The 27,665-nt window shown below is 46.9% G+C and overlaps 1 long non-coding RNA gene across 1 annotated transcript in view; it reads right to left on the bottom strand.

The window, feature by feature from the left end:
* Positions 1-19,568: 19,568 nt before the first annotated feature.
* The window catches only part of LOC308257235, a 17,109-nt gene continuing 9,012 nt past the window's right edge, over positions 19,569-27,665 (bottom strand). Inside the window, exons 2-3 of the long non-coding RNA XR_013961540.1 lie at positions 20,843-20,972; positions 19,569-20,106 (exon numbers count right to left, since the gene is read on the bottom strand). This is a non-coding gene — a long non-coding RNA (uncharacterized lncRNA). The remainder of the gene's footprint in view (positions 20,107-20,842; positions 20,973-27,665) is intronic.

The following is a 27,665-nucleotide window of genomic DNA, read 5'->3' as shown; positions in this document are numbered from 1 at the left end:
GTGTGTTTTTTTAAAGCTAAGAAACACAGATCTATACAACCAGAGGCCTGGTGCACGAAAGTCATGCACAGGTAGAGTCCCTAGGCCCAGCAGGTGATCAGGGCCGATCAGGGCCTTCCTTCCCCGGCTGCCAGCTGCCAGCTGGGGCCTTCCTTTGTTCTGTGCCTTCCCCTGGTGGTCAGCGCACGTCACAGTGAATGGTCGAACTCCCGGTCGGTTGAACTCCCGATGGGACAATTTGCATATTAGCCTTCTATTTTATAGGATTATTGCCAGGTTTTATTTCAATCACTGTGTGTGCTTTCCTTCGGTCTCTATTTCGCTGCCCATGGCTGTATGTACTCGACCAGCCTTTCACAGGGAGATCTGGTTGACCAGATTTCGGGGGAGCCTGGCCTCTGAGGCAGCAGTAGGTGAACTGTGATTCAGGCATCTTCTCATCCCAGCCTCCCTTCCTGGTCCTGTGTTCAACCCTGATGTGACAGAAGCCCTTCCTCTGGGACAAGAACTTTTCATCTGAAAGCATCACATTAAGGAAGGAACATCATGCAAGTCAATGGATGACTATTCCTGTGGCATAGGGGAACCAAAGTAGTCCACGGCCTGGGCGTGCGGCCCTATCTCCTGGGGGTGATAGAGCACGGGAGAGAAGTATTCCGGCTGGTCAGTGGGTGGCTCACTGATCTTTTTATTTGGAGGTCTAGATTTTTCTTTCTTTTAATTAATCTATTTATTTATTTTTCTGTAATTTTCACCTGAGGATATGCTTTTTTTTTTAAATTGATTTTTGTAGAGAGAGAAAGGGGGGGCAGGGAGAGAAACACCGATTTACTGCCTCCTGTATGTTCCCCAACTGGGGATCAAACCTGCAACTCAGGTATGAGCCCTGACCAGGAATTGAACCTACAACTTTTTTGATGCACAGGATGACACTCCAACCAACTGAACCACCCAACCAGGGCTGCAGATCTACATTTTTCTGTGTGCAGATGGAGACTTTATTCTGGCCTTGGCTTGAACTGGTGCTTGCTGCTGGTAAATCCTACCTGATTCTGCCTGTGAATTCGGTGGGAGTCATTAGTGTGGTTCTCCAAACACCTCGTTTGGAACTAAGCTTCACACCTGACACGTCAGCATCTTTCCCAGTAGTTGAGTGTAATGGGTAAGTGCACTGGCTTCAGAGTCAAGCCGAACTGGGTCCAACTCCCAAACCCTTTCAGTATAACCTTATGTATATGATGCAATCCGACTGAACCCTGGTTTCCTTGTCTCTAAAATGGTAATAAGAAGGTCTACCTCATAGAATTGCTGTAAGGTCGGTTACTATTGTATCTCTCGCACTTAGCAAGGAGCGTGGCACATGGTAAGAGCTTAATGATTTAACTAGGACAGTGCTGAACACACTGGAGGTGCTGAAATGCTGCTGACTGGCCCCCTTGTTAGCAAGCTCTTCTAACTTGGGCTCAGGATCCATAGCAACTTATAAGTCTTCCCTTTCAGTTGGCAAGTCCTCAAGTATTTGGAGACAGTTCTCATGAACACCCTTAGTCATGTTCTTTGAACATAGCATCAAACAAGGCCACAACGAGCTACCACATCACACCTACTAGGATGGCCATAATAAAAAAGTCAGAAGTAACAAGTGTTGGCGAGGATGTGCAGAAATTGGAACCCTCTTGTACACTGCTATGGGGATGTAAAATAGTGCAGTAGTTTTGGCAGACACCCAGGTGGCTCCTCAATAAGGTATTATATGACCCAACAATTCAACTCCTAGGTGTTCTCATGGCAGAATTATTTATAATAGCCAAGAAACAGAAACAATTTAAATAGCATCATTATCATCAAAGCACAGGTGTGCATGGGAGGCTTTTCCAGCTGTAGAATATGTGATATTCATGTAGCACGGATGGTTAGAAGCTTACAGCAAAAGGCAGCAATGAATTCTGCAGACATGGTGATGGGGTGAGCAGCACTCTTCTGGGAGAACCTGGCTGCCAGAAAGGGCAGTTTGGAGCCTCTCAGGAAAGCTCTGCAGAGGCTCCAAGCTACAGGCACCCGGGAGGTGAATTCAGTGGCCCCTCAATTGGAACGCTGTGTGAGCACATTCGGAAGATTCTGAAGCCAGGTTCTTGTGTGGGCTAACGAGGAAGGCAGGTGTTAGAAGTGGGAGGATGGCAGGAAGGGCAAAGCCAAACTAGACACGTTAGCCACACTGAGGCTGTCTCTGAAAGTCAATGGCGGCCACTCTATGAATAAGCCAGTCAGTGTTCAGTGAACTCACCCCCTCTGTGTATTGCACAGCAGTATACCCTGGGGTATCAGACAATGCTGGCTGCTGGCAGTTCTCAGAGTATGCTCCTTGGTCACCAGCATCAACTGGGAAAATGGGGGTGGGGACCAATCTGAGCTCTAACAAGCCCTCCAGGTGATTCTAAGGCACACTAACACTGGCTTATAGCCATCTGTTCTCCTCTTCTTTCTCACTAAGGACCCTGGTTTTGTTTGCGGTGACAGGTGCATGGATTGTCTTGCAGCTGGAGTCACCATGTCACATAGTGCTGCCAACTGAGATGCAAATTAAAGTCATTGAGTGAGATTTCTGAGAAAGCTCTGCTGGCCTGTGGCTTTCATCCATTGTCCTTCTTCCTCTTCCTTCCTGGTCTGTGGACAAGATGCTGGAGGGTGTGCAGGCATCTTGGGAGCATGAGCATGAGGGCCACAGCTTAGGGTGGGAAGCAGAAAGATGGAAGGAGCCAGGGCTGCCTTGAACATGAGAGGCCTCTTCCCTCACCTGCATATCTCTTATATAGACTTGCGATGCTGGAAAATTGTAACGCCTCATGTTTGTGAGCCACTATTTTCCAGGTTCCTATAATGTGCAACTGAACCCAATCTCAAATTGATGTACCTGGGGACAGGGAGTTCTGAAAACACTCTTGTTGGAGAAGACGAGTGAAACCCCTCTTGCTGAAACCAAGCATGTGGGCCGTTGTATGGGTGAGGTGCCAAGGTGAAGAGCTAGATTTCTGGTTTTATTTCCCCAATACCTGCAGTTGGTGAGCTGAAGGCCCAGGAGAGCTGACGGTGTAGTTCCCATCCAAGTCTGAAGGCTTGACCACCAGGAGAGTGGTGGAGACTGTAAGTTCCAATCTGAAAGCCAACAGCCTTGAGGCCCAGGAAGAGCTGATGTTTCAGTTGGAGTCCAAAGGCAAGAGAAGTCCTATGTCCCAGCGCCATCAGTCACTCAGAAGGAGTTTCCGCTTACTTGCGGGAGGGTCACACAAGTTCTATGCAGGCCTTTCTCTGATTGGATGAGGCCACCCATATTAGGGAGAACAACTGTAACCGGACAAACGATGGGTCCGGGCTGCCTGTCACTACTCGAGCCAATCAAGCAGAGACAGGGTTGAATCATGTATGAGTGTGTATTCCAATACTGCAGGCAGTATGGGAGAGCAGCAGGCCAGCCACAGAAATCTGCTCTGCACCCCACCATAAACCACTTGCTTATATAATAAAAGCACAAAGGAAAAGTAGGCAAAAGGGCAGTTTACAGAAATGCAAGAGAACTAGGGGTCTTCAAAGGGCTTAGGGATATGCAAGGGCTGGGGTTTCATGGGGAGAGAGCCAAAAGAAATGCCAGATGGGCAGTTAACAGGTAAGCAGGCTGGAGGTTTGTAAAGGCCTGCAGGTATGCAAAAAGGGCAGGGGATCTTCAAAGGGCTGGCAATTCTGCAGCAAAATTGTTAATCTTTCCATGATAGTAGGCAACTCCAAATGGGGAGGAAGAGTAGAATGTGCCTTCTTTAACCAGAATAAAACAATCATGGTTAACAAAACATGATTAATATTTCTTACACTACTAGCTGGTTCTCCAAATTCTATTGCTGCCCCCTTTCATAGCCTGCTTTACTGAGTCAACTAATTCACATGTCAGTCTCATCCAAAAACACCCTCACAGACACACCCAGAATACCATTTGACCAAACATCTGAGTACCCCATGGCCCAGGCAAGTTGACATATAAAATTAATCATCACAGTACCTCATAGGTTAGTAGTGATCCGTGAGTGGTTCTGCCCTTCCCCCACCAAAAACCTGGCCCTCGTTCTGACCTTTCTGTCAGCAATAAAAATATATTTTCAAGAATATATAGCCCTGGCGCTGGCTGGTTTGGCTCAGTGGATAGAGTGTCGGCCTGTGGACTGAAGGGTCCCAGGTTCAATTCCGGTCAAGGGCACATGCCCAGGTTGTGGGGGCGTGCAGGAGGCAGCCCATGAATGATTCTTTCTCATCATGGATGTTTCTATCTCCCTCTCCCTCTCCCTTCCTCTCTGAAATCAATAAAAGAAATATATATATATTTTTAAAAAGTATATAGCCCTGGCCAGGTGGCTCAGTTAGTTGCAGCATTGTCCCATACACCAAAAGGTTACAGGTTGGTTGCCTGGTCCGGCTTATACAGGAAGCAACCAATTAGTGTTTCTCCCTCTCCCCCTTTCTCTCTAAAATCAATATTAAAAAAACATCCTTAAGTGAGGATTTTAAAAGGGAGTTCAGCTTTGAACCCAGCCAGTCCCAGCCGATGGCCCCGCCCATTTCTAACCTGAGGCCGTGCAGGGAAAGCACGCCAGGCCCTCAGCTCAGAGGCAGGGAGCGTGATTCCCAGGGCGTGGTTCTCATCAGAGGCCCCTAGAACACAGGCTAGGTGGGACCTTCAGGAGATCCACCCCATCCCGGGCACACAGGAAACTGAGCTGGAGGGCTGGGGTGATGTCAAGACCAACTGATTGTTTGCTCTTTGCCCAAGCTTAAACTTGACAGGGAGGATTGCAAAAGCCATTGAGCACCACCCGGCTGAGAACATGTTGCTATGAAGACAGTGATGAAAAGAAAGGATGCGGTTCATGGCCCAGCACTGCCCATGCCCGGCTGCAGTCCTGCCTTGGTGATGTCAGCATCCTGGCCGCACTGGCGAGCCTGGCAGCGCTTGCTTGCTTTTTGCCTTAAGCCCTGCCATTCTGCTCGCTGCCATGCCAATTGGCTCCTGTGTGCCCACCACTCCCTGCCACCTGGGCAGTTTCTCTAGCACTCCTGGGGTACCAGACACTAGTCTGTGGCACCAAAGACCCAGAGTGGAGGCAGCGGGAGAAGCTGCATCCAGCCCCACTGTTTTTCAGAAGTGGAAACTGAGTCTCAGAGAGATGCTGTGACTTGCCCAAGATCTCAAGGCTAGTTGGTGGCAGAGCCTAAGCAAGGCCCCATCTGTGGTTTCTTCCTCCTTGTCGGACTATTGCCTTCTATCCAGCTCCCTTCTCTCCCTAGACCTGGAGATACCCCCACACTAGTCCTGCCCACCATCCCTCCTGCTCAAGGCAGCAGTGACCTCCCCAGTGCCTCTCAGCCTCCTCTCTGCCCCCTCCATTCCATTCTCCACCCCGAAGTCGGGTAAGCCCCTGTTAAAAACCCCTGGTAACTCCCGCTCACCCTGTGGATGGATCCTTAGCCCGGCATCTGGTCCTCTCCAGCCCAGCCCCAACCTCCCGCAGCAGGTTCATTCCCAGCGCATCCCTTGTGCACACCTGACACCCCAGCCACACAGCTCACCTAACTTAAAGCTGCCGTGAAAACTAAATGCTGTCCTACTGTGCACAGCACCTGAGGCCTGGTAAGAGCCCAGCAAACATAAGCTGCCCTGGTAGTCAGGCACGGCCCCACCAGTCTGGCTTCTAGAGCCCACAGTGCTGGCTGAGGGGCGAGCTCTGCTCTGCTCTCCAAGCCAGGAGACATGCCCTTAACTGTGACCCTGGCCAGGCCCTCAACTCCCAGATCCAGGTCCTACCCTCCAAGACGGAGGTGAATGAAGAACACCTGCCCTGTCCAATATTTCTCAGGGATTTTTTCGGGGGAGGGCGGTGGTAGAAAAAAGTTAAGGTAATGCATATGGATGGTCACACAGTTCATTTGTCCCATGCCCTGAGAGCAGGAGAGACACTGTCTCTGTGGTCCCTGCAGCCACAGCTGCGTGTCTCAACTCAGGTCTGGAGAAGGATGCCAGGAATGTTCACCCCGCGGCACCAGGGGATAATCGGCAGTAGGTGCTCTTTGTGTTCTAACTGCTTTAGCGCATGTAGGTACTTGTAGCTTCACAGGTACAAGTAGAAAGCACAGGGGCCTGGCTTCATGAATGCATTGTACTGTGTTACATCCAGAGGCGAGCAGTGAGCAGCCCCAAAGCCACGGGGGTGGCCTCTGTGAGCCTTCATGATGCGGGCAGATTCCAACCTGCACCAAGAACCCGACAGCCAGGGCTCATTAGGTTGTCCGTCCGTCCATCCATCCATCCATCCATCCATCCATCCATCCATCCATCAGACATTGATTTTTGGCTCTATCCCTGGTTTGTTGCTGAATAAATTATAAATTGAATGTTTGTGTCCCCCACATATCCACATGTTGAAGTCCTAATCCCCGATGTCACGGTATTTGGAGGTGGGGCCTTTGCAGAGTGATTAGGTTAAGATGGGCCCTGAGGGCAGAGCCCCGTGGTGGGGTCCGTGCCCTGATAAGAAGAGGATGCAGTAGGATGGTGACCATCTGCAAACCCGGAGGAGGGACCCTCACCAAACAGGGACTCTCTGGCACCTTGATATTGGACTTAAATACATGTTGTTTAAGCCACCCAGAATAAGGAAAATCAGAAAAGCAAACTAGCTCTCCCAAACTCATTTTGATCCTTCCTTCCTTCCTTTCTCTTTCCTTCTCTCCTTTTTTATACCTGGAGGATGGATAGGGAGTTGCTATAAGATGATAAATTAGAAATAAGGTGAACACCTTTATTGCAGTTAATGAGTTTATGAAATGCTTTAAACATGGAAAATTATGAAGAATAACGTCACAGTCACCACGCTCTCCAATGGACATTAACCTTTTGCCATATTTACTTTGAGGTTTTTTGTTTGTTTTTCTTTTTTCTCTGAAACAAGATGTTACAAACCCCGTTGAGGTTCCCCCCCGCCCCCCCCCCCCCCCCCCCCCCCGGTCTCTGTCGCACCTCCCTCCTCTAACAGCTCTCCCCCAGTGTGTAGTGTTTGGGCAGGTTTGGGACTTTTACTACCTAGCTATAGCCCCATAAAAAATACGTAGTATTATTTTTTAATAGTTTTGGATTGTATATGCATGATATCATACCACATACATCCTTCTGCAACTTGCTTTTTAATTTTACTAGATTTTTTAAAGTTGTGTGTATAATAGATACTGGTTGTAACAAGTCAAGCAACACAGACGAGGATAACGAAAACGTGAATCATCAAACAGACGCTGCCTCGCCGGTGCCGTGGGGTGAGAGGAAGGGCGGTCCAAGGCTGCGGAGGGACATGTGCAACTTCCCTGGCTGTTAAGTCACAGCTGCAGGTTTAGCCACCCCCCCACCGCCCTCTCACCACAGACCCTGTGGCCTGAAAGGCCGCCAGGTCAGTTGATAAGCAGTGTCCCTTCCATTAAGTGTCCTTGGGCACCTGGGGCGTGGGAAGGGTCTGCCACTGTCAGAAGGGCAAGCCCCGGAATCTCTGTGATGAAGGGACCACAGGACCTCGGGACGATGGTCCCCCAGCTTGCTCTGGCCGAGAGCTGAGCTGCTGGGGTCTGATCACCGAGAAGCTTTGGGGGGGCCGAGCTGCTTGAGCTGGGTCCCAGAGGGGTTCACAGATGATTTGCTTGCTGACCGCTCCGTGAACCTGGAATGAGGACACAGAATGCCAAGCAAGTTTCCAAGTTGGTTTTTTCGTAAACTTTTAAAAAGTGAATAGGACCAGACATGTTATGCTGAGTTGGACTGGAATTTTTTTTTTCTTGCCAAAAGAAAGAGTCAATAATTAGAGCTTAAGTTTCTTTTAAAAAAGAAGTTTCAGGCCACGGCAAAGCAGTAAGAGAATGGGAAGCCTGATGGCGCTCCATCGTCCAGCTCAGCTTTTCCACCCGCGGGGCCGACATGGCCCGGAGAGAAGTATCAATGCTGTTGGGGCTTGGAAATCAAGATTTGAGATGGAACCTAAGGACCCCTCCAGATGTTAAACTCTATGCTTCCCCGCCCCACATTTACTCATTCAACATTTTTTTGTGTAAGTACCTATGATAATTAACTACAATAAAGGTAAAAGTTTACCTTACTTGTAATTTATCATCTTTTTTTAAATATATTTTATTGATTTTTTTACAGAGAGGAAGGGAGAGGGATAGAGAATCAGAAACATCGATGAGAGAGAAACATCCATCAGCTGCCTCCTGCACACCCCCTACTGGGGATGTGCCCGCAACCAAGGTACATGCCCTTGACTGGAATCGAACCTGGGACCCTTCAGTCTGCAGGTCGACGCTCTATCCACTGAGCAAAACCGGTTACAGCTGTAACTTACCATCTTATAGCAACTCCCTTTTCATCCTCCAGATATAAAAAAGGAAGGAAGCAAAGAGCTGGGACTGTCTGTACAAAATCAGACAAACCTGTGCCCTCATGGAGCTCAGATTCCTTATAAACAATCACAAAACACAGACTCCCACTCTGTGCCAATACCACCGCCCCCCCCCGCCCCCCCCCCCCCCCCCCCGCAATCCCCTCATGCCTATGGACAGGACAGGCATTCCTAGCCCCGTTTTCCACACGGGCAGACCAGGGCCTCATAAATATGCGAGAGGAACATCAGCATGACATTGTGGCCTTTAAGGAAACACAAGCCTGGGTGGGAAGGCCCAGCTCTCACATCCTGGAACCTCTCTCCAGCTCCTCACAGTCTGGGGAAAATTGAAAGTGCACAGAGTCCGGGTTAATGCCAAGAAGAAACCTTGTTTCCAGACCTGACTCAAGAATCAGGTGGTACATTCTGAAAAGCGATACTGGGGTAAGAGAGGTGCAGATTCCTGGCTCCTCCGGCAAATAACCGCTCCCTGCCCTGCTCCATTTTCCTAACATGTTTGAATCCTCATTTGGCATCCTAAAAGCTGGAAATGAGTCTCTCTTCATTCTTTTCTGCCTCTCGTTTCCCCTGACCTGGTGTTGGCCCCAACAAGGCTGACCTACAGCCCCCACCGAGGCTGGGAACTGACACCTCCTCAGGCCCCACGGAGGCCCAGTGGCCATTCAGTCCCTTCCATGGATGCGGTCCAACAGCAAGCCAGGGTCTCCCCGAACTGCCAGCAGGGCTTTCACAGGGTGCTTAGTAACGTAGCCAGGGTTCTGGTTCCCAGCTCCAGGCTCCTGGCCAAGTTCTGCAAATGGTTTTCATGGGCCATGAAAGGGCTTTCAGTCTTGCAGCAGGAAGCAGGGGCTTTTCTCTCTGTTCCTTGCATGGCCTTGCAGGCTGCTGCTCTGGTCCGTCCTGAATGTGGGCCTGCAGGGTCAGAAGGTGGCTCCTAACAGACTCCCCAGGCGGCCTCAAGTTGGCAGTACTGCCAGAACGGGTTACCCAAATCTAATCTGTTCCTAAAAATATTCTGGAGATTTAAGATAGCAGGTGTCTAGTTCCTTAGTTAAAATGGGGAAATGATAATGCATTTCCAACCTAACCAAAACCCCCAACCGATATCTTCCCAATAACTAAAACACCCAAACACATAAACAGCCCACCAGGGAGCTCTATTAGCTGTTCCCAACGTGTGGTCCTGGACCAGCAAACATCAGCATCTCGTGGGAACTGAAAATGCCAATTGTCAGACCCCGTCCTAAACCTACTGAATCCGAAACTCTGGAGTGGGCTCCAGCAATCTGAGTTTTAGCAAAACCTCCAGGGAATTCTGATGCATGCTGAGGTCTAGTAGCCACAGACATAAAGCAATTACCTAATTATTTAACATTTAATGAACCCCTTGGTGAGTATGTACCTTTGTATGTTAGATATAACACTGGATTGAATTTTTGGATATGAATTGCATTTTTCTTCTCAATTACAACAATATAATCTAAAGAAATAATGAGGCTATACGTAAAGATACAAAATGAAGGCATAGTTTGCACAGAAATGAGCTGCACATGTGGTAGATGGGAGGTGCCTTCAGGTCTCTGATGTTTTCACCTCTCACAATAGATTGTATCGCTTCTCAACTTCTCTCTTTCTAAGTGCCAGGCTTCTTGGGATCACCTACTTAATTCACAAGCTTCTCAACTTTCTTACACGACATCTTCTCAACACGTATGAACTGTAAGCATGAGAGGTGCTTCTACCAGGGGAAGAGCTGAGATGTGTCTATAGCCCACCCTCCATCCGGGATTCCAGAAATCTTTTTTTTTTTTAATGTTTGTATTGATTTCAGAGAGAGGAAGGAAGAGGGAGAGAGGGATAGACACATCAATGATGAGAGAGAATCATGCTTCCTACTGGGGATCAAGCTGGCAACCCAGGCATGTGACCTCCTGGTTCATGGGTCGACACTCAACCACTGAGCCACACCGGCTGGGCCAGAAATCTCCTTCTTGTTGAGCAACAACAATTCTGTAATGGAATGATTTTTTGATTCACATGGTGAATTTTGAGTAAAACTGTTGCCAAGTCTATAGCAAACACCTAGAGAGTGAGAGTTCAGCTGGCGAAGGACATCGAACCATGGAGAAAAGCAATGGGTCTCTCTTTGAGGAAACCTTCTCAAACCATTGAATAGATAGATGCTGGCCTCAATCCTGGGCCTGGCCGTGTCCAGCGGGATCATTTCAGGAGCTAATGCCCACTCCCCGGAAGGATGAAAGAACTTATTTGTTCACAAAATTCTTCAGGCAGTTGTGCCTCCCTGTCTCATTTCAGATGCAAACATCACAAGGCTTCCTCCACAGCCCACCACGAAATGTTGGGCAAAGGTTTTATCTTCACTTGGGCACTTCAATGAAGAACCAGGAGTAGAAAGAAGTTAATTTGCTGAATCATGATGGAGGCCTATAGTGTGTAGGGGCACGGGGGAGACACAGATGATTAAGACTGGGGACGCTGGCCCTAACTGGTTTGGCTCAGTGGATAGAGCGTCGGCCTGCGGACTCAGGGGTCCCGGGTTCGATTCCAGTCAAGGGCACGTACCTTGGTTGCGGGCACATACCCGGTAGGGAGTGTGCAGGAGGCAGCTGATTGATGTTTCTCTCTCATCAATGTTTCTAACTCTCTGTTCCTCTCCCTTCCTCTCTGTAAAAAATCAATAAAATAAAATAAAAAAAGACTGGGGACGCTGACTTCGTATTATAATTTAGAGGAGTTGTAACAGAAATTCTGAAGACTCAACTCTTTATCCCCTGGGGAAGGGCATACTCACCACATGATGCCTCTCATTTATCATGTGTTAAAACAAATAACTATGGTTTAACACATAGTCATTGAGAATAATCATTATAAAGAATGCATTCTTTATCCAAAAAACTCCTGTGCTGACCACTTCCTATAGGAAGCTGCATAGGGGTCCTTACCCAGACACTGCTGCTCTCAGGGGACCTCTGGGGTGAGGTACTCTGGAGGCCAGGGCCGGGGGGGGGGGGTGGCGGGGGAGGAGGTCCATTCCAAGTCTGTGGTCTGTGATCTGGGTGAATGCCTCCGTGTCCTTTCTGGGGTAGAAACACTGTGAGGGGCTGTGCACACTGGTGGCTTTGGCGGCTTCTCCTGATGACAAAATCAATGGTGTCTAGTTTTCAGGGTTCATCGAGGAACAAATGGGACCCACCTTTCCACCTATCCCCGTGCCCAGGCCTGTGTCCTAGAAGTAGGAGCTTCTCTTGCCTCAGTTCGTAGGCTTTTGTTTTTCTAAAGCTCAGGCTCAGGCTGTAGAGGGGTGAGGTGAGGCTAAAGACTGAAGGACAGATTTGACCTGCCCAGAGGGAGACAGGAACTCTGGAGACGGAGGACCCTGGGGAAGAGGGGGCGCCACAGTGGTGAGGCCTGTGTGTACCCCTGCAGAGCTCTGGGGCCTTGAGCCCTGTGAGAGGTTCCTTGTGAGCCCCAGAAGTCATGCAGTGTTTCTCTGAATCCACTCAGGACAGCGAGTGGTGGGACCAGCTTGGCAGCTGCATCCTGCAGCAAAATAATTTACAAAAATCATATTCTCAGAGGTTTCAAAAGTATAATATCCCTTTCCTTTTGAACATAATTTTAAAGATATATTTCTACGGCATGTGATGGTTAATTTTGTGTTGACTTGGCTGGGCCATAGTAGATGTGTGGCCAAACATTATTCTGGATGTTTCTGGGGGGATGTGGTTGGATGAGATGAACACTGAAATCTGTGGACTTTAAGGAAAGCAGATTGCCCTCCATAATGTGGATGAGCCTCATCTAATCAGTTGACGGCCTGAATAGAACAAATGACTGGTCTTCCCTGAGCAGGAGGGTATTCTGCCAGCAGATGGCCTTCAGACTTGAACTGCAACATTGGCTTTTTGCTGGTGCCCAGCCTGACTGCCTTCAGATTGAACTGCAGATTTTGGAGTGGCCTATCTCCATAGTCATATGAGCCAATTCCTTAAGATAAATATAAATACACACACATCCTATTAGTTCTGTTACTCTGGAGAACCCTGACTATTATGCCATGTCATACTTTTTTGGGTTCATTTTGTTCTTTTCCTTCACAGCTCAACCCAGTCAGCCACCAAAATTAAAAACATTTCCCAATTGAGGTGAACTATTCCCAGCATTCAGCATGGCTAACCGTTTCCATCGTGGTCGGCAAACTCATTAGTCAACAGAGCCAAATATCAACAGTACGATTGAAATTTCTTTTGAGAGCCCAATTTTTTAAACTTAAACTTCTAATGCCAATTCTTCAAAATAGACTCGCCCAGGCCATGGTATTTTGTGGAAGAGCCACACTCAAGGGGCCAAAGAGCCACATGTGGCTCGCGAGCCGCAGTTTGCCAACCATGGCCTTAACTGAATCAAGCTTGAGCTCTTCCTTTTTTATCACCAGGATAAACATTTTTTTTCTTTTTTTTTAAATATATTTTTATTGATTTCAGAGAGGAAGGGAGAGGGAGAGAGAGATACAAACATCAAAGATGAGAGAGAATCATTGATTAGCTGCCTCCTACATGCCCCCTACTGGGGATCAAGCCCGCAACCCAGGCATGTGCTCTTGACTGGAATCGAACCTGGGACCCTTCAGTCTGCAAGCCAACGCTCTATCTACTGAGCCAAACCAGCTAGGGCAGGATGAGCATTTTCATTTTCCCACTTTATGTTTGTTTTATAAAATGACCGCTGCAAATATGATAAAATACTTAAGTAACTGTCCCCAAACGGCCATGCTGACGCCAAGGACGAAATTGCAGAACAGAGCCGTGGCTGGCAAACAAGTCTGCTGTGTGCTGGCTGGAAACCTTCATTTTGTCAGTGGGGGCGAGAGAGTCTGGATCTGACATATAACCCTCAGTTGGGGAGTGTTAGTTAGGATGTAAAAAGAGGTCTAGGTGGTTTGAAAGCCCAACCACTAAAGCTGAGACTAACCTCAGCTATGCAGCAGTGACTGACGTATAGCAAGTACACATGTAACTCTAAAGCCAAATCTGACAAATGACTGAAAGCAAGGCCACAAAGGACGGATCAGGTCTGATTTCAAGGCATGGGATTCTAGGCATGGCATTTGGCCTGGGACTTAAAGGCTGGGGGAAATTTTGATGCATAGATAGAGATTAGTGGGGCTTTAGGAAGTCAAAGAAATACTACCCTTTTATTTTCTGCCCCCTGGGTCTTGAACTATTTGAGATGCAGACACGGGAGTCTGGCACATAGAAATTAAAATATCACTCTTGTCCTGGCAGGTATGGCTCAGTTGGTTGGAGTGTCGACCTGTACACAAAAAGGTGGTGGTCTGATTCCCAGTCAGGGTACTTACCCAGGTGTGGGTTCGATCCCCAGTCGGGGCCCATGCGGAGGCAACTGATCAATGTCTCTCTCACATTGATGCCTCTCTCTCTCTCTCTCATTCTCTCCCTTTTTCTCTCTGAAATCAATACAAATAAATAAATCAATAAAATATCACTCTTATTACCTATACAGCTGTTGAGATAACATAGCTAAGGTCTGTGACTGGGTGGTTTTATGAATGGAGGTTTAACCTCTGGATTAGTCACACTCCCCAGTCCCAGGCCCAGTTGGGTGAATGCATTGTACTGAGATGTGGACAAGAACACAGGTCCATCCCGAAACAGGAAGGGGCTGGGGCCCGCATGCCCAGATCTTCCTTTCAGAGCCACCAACCAGCTATCAACTCTGAAAGGAAAACTGAAGGAGAGGAGAAAGTCCAGGAGTGTGGCCCTGGGTAGATGCTTCCACAGGAAATGTGAGGAGTGGGGAACAAGGGTCTCCATAATGGTACCCAGCTATTAGTTCTCTCTGCATGTTGGGTTTCTCTATTGAATCAGCCAACAACCAGGGAAGTGGCAATCTTCCTCAGGAAAGAAGAAACAGCAAACCAAGTAGATGATCTTGCTCCGGCATTCTGATACTGAATGATCTTCTGACCATTATATAACAAGAGGGAAAATTCCTGCCTCCACCCTCCCCGTTTGCCTGGCGGGGGTGGGGCATCCAGGTGGTGAGCAGCTTTGTGCCCATTGGCCATTCCAACGTAGACATTTAGGGAGGAAGAGCTGCTGGCTCGAGGGGGAAGGACCTGACAGTGGGGAAGGGCATGGAGTTGCTGCACTGTCAGTGTCACTCTGCTCAGGGACACCCAGATTCCTACCTCCTAGAAAACCTGGCCTTGTCACCTGGATTGCCTCATTGGAAGCAAGGTGACGTGCCAAGTCATCAACTCCCAGACTGAGATTCTACTGTGCGTTGCCCAGCAATTATCAACAGCACAGTCCCCAACATGTAGGTGGTGACCAGTGGACCCTGGGCAGCAGCAAGGTGTGGCCACCGGCCAGGGAGGCAGACCGGGAGCAAAATGGGGAACAGGGGCAGAGAGCATGAAGTGCTAGCCGGCTCTAGTAGTCCCACGGGTGTAGGGCTGGATGTGGCTCACGGCCTGAGTTTGCTAGTGTTCGTAATTGGCCAGGTAAATTCTGCAGTTAGCAGGGGTGGTGGAGAGTTTTGATCTGGAATCAGATGGACAAGATTTGAATCCTGGCTTCATTATCTATTAGCTGTGTGCTTTGGACAAGTTAATTTATCTCTCCAAGGCTCACTTTCCTCATCCATCATATGATGATCTTAAAGCCGCCCATCACATAGGATTGCTGAGAAAACGAAGTCGTATAAACCTCGATGCCTTGTATATTATAAGGCCCCAGGGAAAGGTGGTTATTACTATCAATAGCTTTGACATGGGGGTCATGTTGTAAAAATGACTAAAGGTTTTCTGGCTTAGGGGATGCCATGTCAACATGAAATAATTTATGTGGTAAGATAACTAAATAACAAAGAAAAATAGGTTAAGATGGACCTTTATCCAAATCTTATTATAATGTATAATAATTAGATAATAGTTGAAAAAATGAATGGTTTGGTAGAGATTCATCAGAGGGGCTAAGAACCAAAATATCAGCAATAGAAATAAAAAACTTATTGGCTAAACATGCCATCCGTATTTTATAATGGCTAAGTAAAGAAATATAACGCCTAGTCAACATAAAACTCCGCCGAGAGACACATTCCATCATCAGAGAAGTCTGTTATTAATAATAACACTTTATATGAAAGGAACCAAATATGAAGCTTTTCCTCCATCCTCCACCAGCTCCCATGGGCAGGCTTCCATTTGCCTGGGCCAGGCAACACAATGTCTGAAAGGCCCAGGGGCACAGAGCACTGGGGCTGACGCAAGCACTTGACGGAGCCTTGGACCCCAATGTAGACTCGTGACATGCTGAACCACAAACCCAACCCCAACACCACCAAGCTGCATTTGCCTCTCATTCAGAGAAGGGATGGGATATGAGATGTAGTTTGGACACTGAGTCTTCTGTCTCCCTGTTTCACACGGAAGGACCCTTGTGATCACACCTGTATACTCCTGGGAAACCTCCCTATTCAAGGTGAGCTGATTAGCAACCTGATTGCATCTGCTACCATCACCCTCTGTCGTGGAAGGTAACGTAATCACAGGTTCTGGGGATTTGAACTCAGACATATTTGGGAGCCAAATGTGATAAGCATCTTAAAGTGAATTTTTTTTTTTTTAAATTTTAAAACAACTAGAAAATATAGTGAGGGCAAAGTGGAGGGGACAACAATGCAACCCGTATTGGACCCCAGATGTTCTCATTCGTTGAGGCAGCTGCGAAATATTTTTTATTTCCATCAGGCACATTTTAGAATGAACTTAAAATAACAAGGTGCCTGTAAACCATTATACACTTTCTTATTTACTATTTTTATCTGATTTGGTACAGCTTAGGAAACCAGATAGTTTATTCTGGAAGTGTATCAAAAATGAGAAGAACAAATATTTACATAATGCTCACTCGGTGCCAGGAGCTGGAGGACATAGGCTCTGTGCTTTGAAGCAGGGGCAGCATTTACCAATTGACTTGTAAGCTCCTGGTGACAGACCCTGAAATCACCTACACAGTCACCACTCTCCTGCCGGCCTTATCAGGATTCTGATGCTGTGCAGGGTGCCCAAGGCCCAGCCACAAGACTTGCTTTTTCTCAGCTCCTTTGCAGCTAGTAGTGGCCATTGCAACAGAGTTCGGGTTAGTGAGAAGTAAGGGGATGTGGTAAATGGGCTTTCAGGAAGATGTTTTCCTGGTGAGCGGGAAAGACTCAGCTACTTTGCACCTTTTGCCTTTTGCTTTGTCTTTCTTTTGCCTGAGATACATATTTGACATCTGGAGCTGCAGCAGCCCACTTGTGACCATGAGAACAAAAGTCACATGCTCAGGATGGTGACCCAAGGAGCCAGACCAAGTTGGGATCCTTGATGACATCATAGTGTCACTGTCCCAGCCCTAGTCTGCTCATCCCCAAATTCCTTGCTCTGGAGGAATAAAACCTATTTAGTTAAACCATTATTGTCAGACTAGGGGCCCAGTGCACAAATTCGTGCACCTTGAACTATGGACCAGGAGGCTGTGGTAGACACAGGGGCGGGTCTCAGCCCATCCTCCCTGCCCTTGCCCGGCCCCTCCCGTCATGGCCCTGGGTCCCCTCTCTGCCTGCAGCCCCATTTCCACAGCTGCCACTCCCACACGCTGACGGCGCCAGCCCCACTTGTACCCACTGACAGCACGGAGCAATTGGGGCTAGTGCCAGCCGTGGGTATGAGTGGCGGCTGCTGCCCCGATGGCCCCTCAGGAGCAGGGGGAGGTGAAGAAGCCCTCAGGGGCGATCAGGGCCAGCAGCCACCACTCACACCTGCTGATGGTGCCAAGCAATTGAGACCGGCGCCAGGCACCGGTAGTGGGTGTGAGCTGTGGCTCTGGCACTGGCTGCGGATGCGAGCAGGGCTGGCACTGGCAGTGGGTGCAAGAGTCGGCTCTGGTGTCGGCAGTGGGTGTGAGTGGGGCTGGCACTGGCAGCAGGTGGGAGCGCCGGGCAGGACCACGGTGTGCAAGAGCGAAGAATTTTCAGTAACCACCAGAGGCTCACAACCGATTATAGCAACTGGTGCCCCGACTTGGTCTGGCGCCCCCACTCACCTGCTCCACCATACCGCCGTGGCTGACGCCCACCATGTTCCACGCACATCCCCTGGTGGTCAGCGCATGTCATAGCAACCGGTTGTTCGGTTGTTCAGTTGTTTCGGTTGTTCCGCCGTTCGGCCTATTTGCATATTAGTCTTTTATTATATAGGATTCCTGTCACAAGCAGCTAAATGCAATCCTACTACATAGCTATGTACATCAGCTATTGATTACCATAAACGTCACACACCTTGTCATGTAATTTCAGCATATGTTATTATATTAAGCAGTGTTTATTCAATATTAAACACTAATACAACACTTACATGTTAAACTTTGATCTGTGGCCAAAATAAGAAAGCTTTAAATGAAAAGAAGGGTCTTGGGGTTCTAAATGGTATCTAGACCAAACATAAATTTAAATGACTTTAAAGTGAAGATGAGCAACCTGAGTTTTAACTTTCTAAAAGAAAAAACATACCTAGATGCATATTGCCCAGGGTGCAACAATGAACGCTATATGGAGTAGCCAAATGTAAGAGGACAGAAATATCATACAGCATAGAGCTCACATCCTTTGCCCCTTTGCTTTAATGTATCTGGGCCAGGTGTGACTTTTTAAAAAATATATTTTTTTATTGATTTCAGAGAGGAAGGGAGCGGGAGAGAGAGATAGAAACATCAATGATGAGAGAGAGTCATCAATCGGCTGCCTCCTACACCTCCCACACTGGGGATCAAGCCCACAACCCAGGCATGTGCCCCGACCAGGAATTGAACCGTGACTTTCTGGTTCATAGGTCAGCGCTAAACCACTGAGTCATGCCGGCCGGGCTGACTTTTCACAGCACACTGCACCGAAAGCATAGACGGGAGGCCGTGTCTGATATACCTTTCAGCTACAACAAGGCTATTTTCAATAGAGAAATAGGTGATTTTAAAAAGACACCAAATATTTAAAACACAAATATATAAAAGACACAAAATATATTAAGGGTGCGTATTATCCATGTGATTTATTACTGCTGATGTTGACCTTGGCTCCTATGCAGATTTAAGCATTCCTCATTTACTGCCCAATGTAATCCCTCTGCCTTTCATGTCAAGACAGCGATCTGGTTCCAGTTCATAACAGACATGCCCCAGTTAACTTGGATTTGGGCAGCCTAAACATGGAGAAGGTTCAAAAGGGAGACATATGACCTTCACACTGGCCCTGGGCCTGGGAGGAGGGTCCAGGGTAGAGAGGAGGCAGAATGACCTGCCTACGCCTATAACATGCCAACTGGCGGAGGAGGCTTGCCAAGAGTCAAGGTCAGCTGCCAAGCAGGGCCAGCTGCCCAGTTTTCTTCCTGTTCACTGGTGATGCTCTTTCATGGTGCGGCTTGGATTTCCAACCCCCTCTCTTCTGAAAGTGCCTTCCTGTGCGTGGTGGCTTGCCCCCAGCACTGTCAGTGGCAGGGAGAGTCCAGAAAAGTCAGGCCAGAATACGAGGGGGAGGAAAAAGAAAACAACGGTTACATCTGGCAAGTTCACCAGAAAACGTTTCACCTGCCTCTCTGTTACACTGCAAGGTTTTGCTGGATTCTTGTTTGCAACATTCAAATAAGAATTTAAATTCTTTTTCCTTGGATGGAATTAGGATTTGGAGTGCTGTTTCCCTTTCACCCACTTTTATTCTGACACATGAACTCGTTCAAGTAACGAGACCACATAAAACAATAATAAAAGTATGTTATATAATTATTACTTAAATTATCACCTAGGGATATTTTTTAAATTTAATTCATTTGAGAGAGAGAGAGAGAGAGAGAGAGAGAGAGAGAGAGAGAGAGAGAGAGAAACATTGATCAGTTACCTCTGGTACATGCCCCAACTGGGGATATAACCCACAACCTGGGTATGTGCCCTGACTGGGAATCAAACCCACCACCTTTCAGTGTATGGGATGACACTCCAAACAACTGAGCCACACCCGCCAGAGCGATAATTATTATTTTCATTACTATTTATTAAACATTCTACAATGTATCGGGAGCCATGCTAATTATTTTATATACACAGTACATTCAATTCTCAGCAATATCATGAAGTCGTTAGCTTCGTTTTTTAGAAGATAAAATGAGGCACAGAAAGGTTAAGTAACTTGCCCAAGATCACATAGCTAATAAGTGTCTGGGAAGGGTATAAACATAGTGTGACTCCTCACTCCATATGCTGTACCATTCCACAAGCCACAGCTCCATCCTGCTACACAGTTTAACCACCACCCCATGCTGCTGTACCATCAACAAGCCACCACACAGCTGCTTCACTGTTCAACAAGTCTCTATACCGTACACTAGTGTCTGTAAAGCTCCCAGCAACTTGCAATGTGCTGGGAATGGGCAGATGAATAAAGCAGGGTCCTGGCCAGAAGGATCTCACTGTTGGTTCACGCATTCCCAGAAGTTCCCACATGCCCAGGAGCAGACTCAGGGGTACTGGAGAGTTGGCAGTCTGGAGGAGACCTCAAGTCAAGATAAAGAGCTTTAGCATGTGGTGACTTTGAGACCAAAAGAAATGGCATAGAACATGACCATGATCCAAAATAAATAACAATATTCAAAATGTTGAGCAATAAGTTCAGTCCCTATCCATCAGAAAAGACATACACCCAGCAAGATGGATCATAGGCCAGTCAGAACAGTGGCAGCTATGAACAACTGGGAGGGGCTGGACATTAGCCCTGAGACATCCCCCCACCCCCCACCCTCCATGGAGCAGCAAGTGCCCAAGGGGCCCCTGCACTCCCGCGGGATCACCTAGGCACCCCTCCATGCCATCTTGAGCACCAGGAGGAGGAAGACAGTTGATTGGGTTTTCAGCATTCATGGGTATTATTGTATGTGGAAAAACACACACCAGGTGTTACTTGTGTTTTCATTAGTATTATATTGTATTATAAACCTATATAAACCTATTTTTTTCTAAAGCCTCTAAGCTTAACATACAGATTTTGTTTACTTATAAGTCTAGTAATTTGTGTGTTTAAATGAAAATACCTTCACTTTGTCTTTGATTTATTCTCACTAAGCCTATATATATGACAGACTCCCTAAACATTGAACACACTGATTAATTAAATTCCTTTAGAGATTTCAAACCACAGTCACAAATATAACATTTACTTCAAACACTACACTGTGGACTTATAAATCTAAAAAGTAAAATATTCCTAATCACTCAAATGACTTATGGACTTACCTTGGCCAAGAAAATGTGAGTGGAAGTCCTGGGCCACTTCAAGGTAGAAGCCCTTTGTTGAGGGGGTGAGACTCTCCAGCTCTTTTTCCCTCTTCACAGCAATAGTCCAGATAGTGGAGCCTCTATGAGTCTGAATTCCAGAGAGAAAATGACATGGAACAGAGACCTACGTGTAAGAAAACAACTTTTGTTGTGTTAATCCAGTGAGATTTTTCAATTGTTTGCTACTGCAGCCTCGCCCTGTCCATCCTGACTAATATTTACAGCCTACACCTCTCTGCTGAACTCCAGACACAGGTCCCACATACTAACTCAACAGCTCCACCAGGTATCTAGATAGACATTGCAAACCACACTGAATTTCTTATCTTCTCCCTCTAAAAACCCTCCTGCTCTCAACCCTCCCCACCTAATTTGGATGTCAGTTCCATCCTTCTAATTGTGTAGGGCAGAAACCTCAGCTTCATCCTCGTCTCCTCTTTCTCTCACATCCTATACCCAATCAATGAGCAAATACCTTTGGTCCTATTTTCAAAATATATTCAGAATTGGACCATTCATCCCCACCTGTGCCGCCACTCTGACCTAAGTCAACATCGTCTCTGACTTGGATAATTATAATAGCAGGTCTGGCTGCTTCTATTCTAATGTTCCCTTTACAGATTTATTATTAACACAGAGATCATATTATACCAGCCAAATCGTACCCGAAACCCTGCAGCAGCTATCTATTTCACTCACAATAAAAGCCAAAGTCTTTATAATGACCTACGAGGTCCCTCATGATGTGGCTCTCTCATCACCTCTCTCACCACAGTTCCTATTATTTTCCACTTTATTCATTTCACTCCAACCACACTGGCCTCCTTCTAATCCTTGACCACACCAGGTACATTTCCAAGTTAGGGCTTCTGCTGTGGCTACTGTCTGTGCCTGGAATATTCTTTCCCCAGATAACCTCTTCATCTCCTCCAAGTATCCACTCAAACCTTACTTTCACAACGAGGCCTACCAACTTAAAACTGCAAACTGCCCACTTCTGGATCTCCTCATTCTTTTTACTCTGTTCTATTTTTTCTTTTTAGCACTTACCACCCTCTAACTTATTATATAATCTACTTCTTTGGTAGGCTTATTGGGCACTGACCTCTCCTACCTATAATGTAAAGTTTGATAAGAACAGATATTTGTGTGTGTGTGTGTATGTGTGTGTGTGTGTGTTTTATTCACTACTGGAGGCCCAGTGCATGAATTCGTGCACAGATGGGGTCCCTCGACCTGGCCAGCAATTGGGCCTGTCTCACCCAGTCTGGGGAGGCGGGGACTGTGGGAGGTTAGCCGGCCGAGGGAGGTTGGCTGTGGGAGCGCACTGACCACCAGGGTGCAGCTCCTGTGTTGGGCGTCTGCCCTTGGTGGTTAGTGCGCATCATAGTGACTGATTGACCAGTTGTTCTGTCGACTGGTCGTAACGGTCGCTTAGGCCCGTGGTTGGCAAACCGCAGCTCGCGAGTCACATGCGGCTCTTTGGCCCCTTGAGTCGTGACTCTTCCACAAAATACCACGGCCTGGGCGAGCCTATTTTGAAGAAGTGGCGTTAGAAGAAGTTTAAGTTTAAAAAATTTGGCTCTCAAAAGAAATTTCAATCGTTGTACTGTTGATATTTGGCTCTGTTGACTAATGAGTTTGCTGACCACTGGCTTAGGCTTTTATATATATAGACTAGTGGCCCGGTGCACAAAATTCGTGCACATTAAAAGGGGATTAATTAGAGGAAATAATTTAATATTGCTATTTGCCCTTTCTCTATAATAGAAGTGTCAGAGATGAAAGAAAATTAGTAAAATGTATATGAAAACCTTACTTCTGTCAGAGTCTGGGGCGCACCACGGGACCCAGAGTCAAGTCCCCGCCCAAGCCCCACCTGGTGGGGGGTGTGGCCTGAGGTCCCCCGGCCTGGCGCTGGGGTGGGGGGAGCAGCCTGAGGTCCCCTATCCCAGCACCAGGAGGGGAAGCACACCTTGAGGTCCCCCATCAAGCCCCGCTGGGCAGGGGGCGTGGCCTCAGGTCTCCCGGCCTGGTGCCAAGGCGGGAGGTGCGGTCTGAGGTCCCCTGTCAAGCCCAGCCAGGCAGGGGGGTGCAGTCTCAGGTCCCCTGGCCCAGTGCTGGGGCAGGGGGCACAGCCTGAGGTCCCCCATCAAGCCCCGCCAGGCTGGGGGTGCGGTCTGAGGTTCCCCAGCCTGGTGCTGGGGTGGGGGGTGCAGCCAGAGTTCCCCCCAACCCAGCACTGGGGGTGCACCCTGAGGTCCTCTGTCAAGCCCCACTGGGCAGGGGGCGTGGCCTGAGGTCCCCTATCAAGCCCTACAGGGGCGGGGGAGGGCATAGCCCCAGGTCCCTGCTGATTGCTCCTTAAGGCTCCTTATGGGAACTTGGCTTCAGCTGTGGATGCAGCCATCTTTGTGACAGAGTGATGGTCAATTAGCATATTCCCTCTTTTTTAGATAGAATTGTATCCCAGGTGCTTGAAGTAGTACACACAACAGGCACCCAATCATTAAGATAATTGGCTGAATCACATGAGTTACTGTTTGGGACTGGAAGAGAGGATCAGAATTCTCTTTCCAGGCTGATCTTGTCCCAAGCAAGTATTTGTTGGGCTAAGCTGAATTCTTACTGCCTGGTTTTTACTGATGGCACTTAGGTGCTAACTGAAGTCTGACTGTGGTGTGTATAAGTTTGCATTACCCTAAGGAGCATTTTCTGCAAACTCTATTCAAAATTCATAATTGTCTTTTCTTGAATGTACTGTATTTTAGTTGCTTCTTTTGAGTATCATCATGTACTCATGTTTTCCACTGAATATTTTTTTTGTCTAAGAAGATCAAGTTGTCACATTCTGGCCAATGGGAGTCCCAGAGATCTTTACAAGCATTTTTTTTTTCTTTTTTGCAATAAGATTTTCTAAACCATTTCTACTTTCTCTGCCCCAAACACAGAGCCATAAAGTTGTGCCCTAGGGACACAGGTGGAGGCAGTATCGCTATCAGACCACTTTACTGACAGGTAGATGTGATATATCCTTAAAAGATTTCATTAGTCAGGGTCCAGTCAGGAAAACAGAAATCACACAATGGAATTTCCATCAGAAGAGAGATACTACAGACAATTGATCATTAAAATGTTAGCTGGGGCTCTTTTCCTCCCTGGATCCTAAAAGAACAGCCACCATGATGAAAGACACAGTAACTATCCAGAAAAAAAAAAAAGTTCATGACAACAGACTACATTAGCAAAACAAATGGTCATTGATGTCTTTCACCCAGGGAAGGCAAGAGGACCTAAGACAGAAATTCAGGCCCAGACAGCATGGCTCAGTGGTTGAGCGTTGACCTATGATCCAGGAGGTCACGGTTAGATTCCCAGTCAGGTCACATGCCTAGGTTGCAGGCTCGGTCCCCAGTAGGGAGTATGCAGGAGGCAGCCGATCAATGATTCTCTCTCTCATCATTAATGTTTCTATCTCTCCCTCTCCCTTCCTCTCTCTGAAATAAATCAAAAACATATTTAAAAAATAAAAATTCAGGAAAAACTAGCCCAAATGTACAAGACCACACCAGATGTCATGTTTGTATTTGGATTCAGAACCCATTTTGGTGGTGCCAAGACAATTGTTTTTGGCATGATTAATAATTGTTTGTATTATGCAAAGAAAATGGAACCCAAAACACAGACCTACAAGACATGGCCTGTATGAGAAGAAGAGGACCTCAAGAAAAGAGCAAAAGGAACACAAGAACTGAATGAAGAAAGTCAGGGGGACTGCAAAGGCCAACGTTGGTGCTGCTAAAGGTGAGCTGGAGATAGGACAACAGAAATAAATATTCTTATGGGACTTTATCTGTGGTGATTGTGCATGAGAAAATTAATAAACTAAGAACTTTAAAAAGTGTTAGCTAGGGTGGGGACAAAAAAGAATGCTTACCCTGACCGGTGTGGCTCAGCGGTTGAACATCAGCCCATGAACCAAGAGATCACTGGTTCAATTTCCAGTCAGGGCACATGGCCTGGTTGCGAGCTCGATCCCCGGTAGGGGCATGCAGCAGGCAGCCCATCTATATTTCTCTCTATCCTCTCTCTCTAAAATCAATAAAAACATATATTTTTAAAAAGGAATGCTTAGATAAACCAGAGATTGATAACTGAGAGATTAATAACCCGGAAGCTACCACTGGATTGGGGAGCAGAAGGGAAGCGATGATAGTACCAGAAACCAGGACTTCAGAGGAGATCTCAGCAGAGCTGACTCCGGACCTCTCTCCACAGTTCCAGCTCTGTCCTGCTGAGGAAGGGAGGCCCCGCTGACGCTGGCACCTCCGAGGGGCTGCAGAAAGAAGCTAGAAGCTGGAGCTACAGCTCTCTGCTTCTGCTAGCTATCTCCCCACAGGAGGTAGAAGCAGGAAAGACGCTCTGCTTTCCTTTCCTCCCCCTCACATTTCCCACCAGTGCCTCCCAGAACCGAGGAAGCCTCTGGCAAGGGAGTGAGGGAAATGCCGTTCAGCTCCAGCACCACAGAGAAGGGTGGGCCTCGTGGGGCCACAGTAGGTGGATAACCTGTGCAAAGGTCATGCAGGCACCCAGACTTTCCAATGAAACTCCAGCTTTTTTAAGCCTTTTTTTATTATACCTTGCTCTGTTATAAAATATTGCCTGAGTTACCAGCTTCTTCATGTGTCATATCATTTCTTATCAATTTTAATATGATATCAAATATATATGACTACACATTCCTACAAACCTATGTATTTAAATGTCAACATAACATTAATGGGCACTGTTACACACTAATATCCATTCATATTTAACTCAGAGTCTGACCTGAATTGAAATTACATTGTCTTGTTCTCTCTCTCTTTTTTTTATTGTGGTAAAATATGCATTACATAACATTTACCATCTTAACCATTTCTAAGCATACAGTTCAGTGGTGTTAAATATACTCACAGTGTTGTGCAACCTATCGTCAGAACTCTTTTCATCTTGCAAAACTGAAAATCTATACCCATTAAACAACAACTCACTATCCCTCCTCCCCCAGCTTCCAGCAACCACCACTGTATATTCTGTCTCTACGAATTTGCCTACTCTAGGTAAATTTGTGGAATCATACAATACCTGTGATTGTGAGTGGCTTATTTCACTTAGCATAATGTTTTCAAGGTTCATCCATGTTGTAGCATGTGTCAGAATTTCCTTCCTCCTTAAGGTTTTTTAATGCTCTGTTATACCACAATTTGCTTATCCTTTCATCTGTTAGTAGATTCTTGTGGTACCTCCACTTTTTTGGCTATTGTAAATGAGGCTGCTATGAACATGGGTGTACATTTCTTTTCTCTTTTATAATCCTTCTATAGCTTTTGATCTTCATTCTACAGGAGTGTTGTTTTTTTCATGTTTTTTTTTCAAATTGATTTTTTTTTTTGAGAGAGAGAGAGAAACATTGATGTGAGAGAAAAACATTGCTCAGTTGCCTTCCGCACCAAACCTGCAACCTGGATGTGTGCCCTGACTGGGAATCGAACCCACCACCTTTTGGTGTATGGAACGACACACCAATCAACTGAGCCACACTGGCCAGGGCAGGAGTGTTCTTAACTATGTCAGACCTAGCACCTTCTTTCATCCTTAAATGAAGTTCATAAATAATATAGCCTACCTAACACATACTTTCAGGAAAATCAATATAATAAAATAAGATATGCTTTATTGTGAGCAAGTACCTGTGAATGATCACATAGGGAATATAATGAAATAACCAAGTATTTGCGCATTGCACGTGGTGGCCTCAGCCACAGCTGTTCACTGCCTCAGGAGCTCTGTAGTGGTGATTCAAATACCACAAGTAGTGTTGCTTGGTGGCATGATTTCCTAGTATGGGTAACCAACAGTTAGTAAAGTTTGAAACAAAGCAATCTTTCTTCAAGGTCCACAATGATTATAATCATAGACATGCAGTGCATATTTATTTTAGGCAAAAAAAATTGATGTTTCTGTGTAAACAGAATTAGGTCTTGACTCAGATAATTTTACTTCACAGACTTGTTAATCTAATTGGCCAATTAGTGTGCTCCGAAATCCACTGCCAAGTTTGTGCCAAGGCCATGCTTCCCACAGGTGGCTCCCAGCCAGTGGCTCAAGCGTAGTGGGGATACTTCAGCAGACCTATTTGTGGAAGGCTCCAGACTCCCCTGAAAGCTGACTTTGGCTTGAGGTTCCCAGTAGCTTTAATGAACCTTCCTTAGGCTGCACAACAATCTAGGATATTTCTCCCCAATCTTCCCGCCCTCTCTCCTTCACTGGGGTAAGATTTGCATTGCCTTCCAACAGCTCTGGGAGCTTGCATAGGTATTGCCCAAATAAAATCCTTGTATGTATTATCCCATCTTGGCATCTGCTTTTTAAAGGACTTGGACTAACACAGTAACAAAAAACCATAAAACCTCCATGGCACACAACAATAACTTTTTATTGCTCACATTTCAGAGAGGGGATTTGGGGACTTGACTAGACAGCTCTGTTTATCTTCGCTGGGCTTGCTCCCATATCTGAGGCTGACTGGCTGAGAGTTGATCTAGGATGACCTCTGCTATGATGACTGAGGACTCAGCAGTACTGCATGTCTCTCATCCGCCAGAAGGTTAGCCCAGGCATGTTCTGAGGGCAATGGCACAGGCACAGGATAAAAGCCCAATCAATGGATAAGCCTATTTAAAACCTCTGCTTGCCGAAGGTCAGCTATATCCACTGGCTAAAGAAGATCATGTGACTG

This window comes from Plecotus auritus, assembly GCF_963455305.1.
Source record: "Plecotus auritus genome assembly, chromosome: 8".
In the NCBI taxonomy this organism is placed as follows: domain Eukaryota; kingdom Metazoa; phylum Chordata; class Mammalia; order Chiroptera; family Vespertilionidae; genus Plecotus; species Plecotus auritus.
This window is presented reverse-complemented; position numbering and strand designations above follow the sequence as displayed.